A 1416-nucleotide genomic window follows, 5' to 3' on the forward strand; every position below is an offset into this window, starting at 1 on the left:
GGTCCTCTCCCTGGGGCATGCTGAACTGGGACCAGGCATGTTGGTGCACTCCTGTAATCCCAGCGCTGGGGGCAGGGGCTGAAAACAGGATGATCACTATGAGTCCAAGCTGCATAGTGAGACCCTGTACCTGTTGTAACTCAAAAATGAGGCAGGCTCGAAAAGAAAAGAAGTGCTTTATTTTAGCTGGTACCCAGCGGCAGACACCCCAGCAAGATGCTGAGGTGCACGCTGGGAGGATGAGGGGAGGGGATATTTAAGCCAATAAACCACAAAAACTGACATCAAGGGTTCATCTAGGGGATACAGTTGAAAAATTACTTGTTTCTAATGAACAATAACAGGTGCAGTGGTGGGTACAGTTTGTAGCTGTGAACGAGGGCAAGAACAGGGCATTGGGCTGGAACTAGATTCAGGTGTGCACAAAGGCCAGCGTGAGAAAGGCCCAACTGCAGGTTCTCAAGTAGAGAATGGGCACAGTGGAAAGTTACAGTATTTAGAATGGCGCATACAGAACAAGATGGCGGTGCATATGTCAGGTTAAAGCAGTTAATAAAGTTACAGTGGAAGCATACAGAGTTACAAAATTGGAAGCAATTGCACAGGTTATAACAATACCAAATACATAAATTAAATTTTTTTAAAAAAATTATCCAGGGGGGGGCTGGTGAGATGGCTCAGTGGTCTAAAGCATCTACTTAGAACAAGCTTAGCAAAAAAGCACAGGGACCGCGGTTCAATCCCCCAGCACCACATGCCAGCCAGCCCCGCCCCCTGATGGGCTGAGCTGGATGGACACACACACACACATAAATAAATAAATAAATAAATAAAATTATCCAGGGGGCAGGGGAGGTAGCTCAGTGGAATAAGTGCTTCCCTGGCAAGCACAAGGGCCTGAGTTCAATCCCCAGTTCTGCTAAATAAATAAATAAATAAATATCCAGGCAAGGTAAAACACATCTGTAATCTCAGCACTCAAGAGGCTGTGGCAAAAAGATCACCACAGATTTAAGACCATCCTGGGCTACATAGTGAGTTCAGGACCAGACTGAATTACATAGCAAGACCCTGTCTCAAAATACAAAACCCAGCTGGGTGTGGTGGCACATACCTATAATCCCAGCACTGACTATGAGGCAGGAAGAGCACTGGGAGTTTGAGACCATCCTGGGCTACGAAGTGAGTTCAAGGCCAGCCTGAGGTGCATAGTGAGACCCTGTCTCAAAAAGACAAAAAAGAAAAAGTGCAAATTGCAAATTCAATTTCTTTTTCTTTTATTTATTTTTTGCAAATTCAATTTCATCAAAAGTTATAAGGTTAAGACACACATGTGTAAATATCGTATAGTCTCCCTAGTATAAGAACTCAAAAGAAGAAATACAAATAGAAAGATATAATACAAGTAAAAGGAAA

This window comes from Octodon degus, unplaced genomic scaffold, assembly GCF_000260255.1.
Source record: "Octodon degus isolate 3935 unplaced genomic scaffold, OctDeg1.0 scaffold00004, whole genome shotgun sequence".
Classification (NCBI taxonomy): domain Eukaryota; kingdom Metazoa; phylum Chordata; class Mammalia; order Rodentia; family Octodontidae; genus Octodon; species Octodon degus.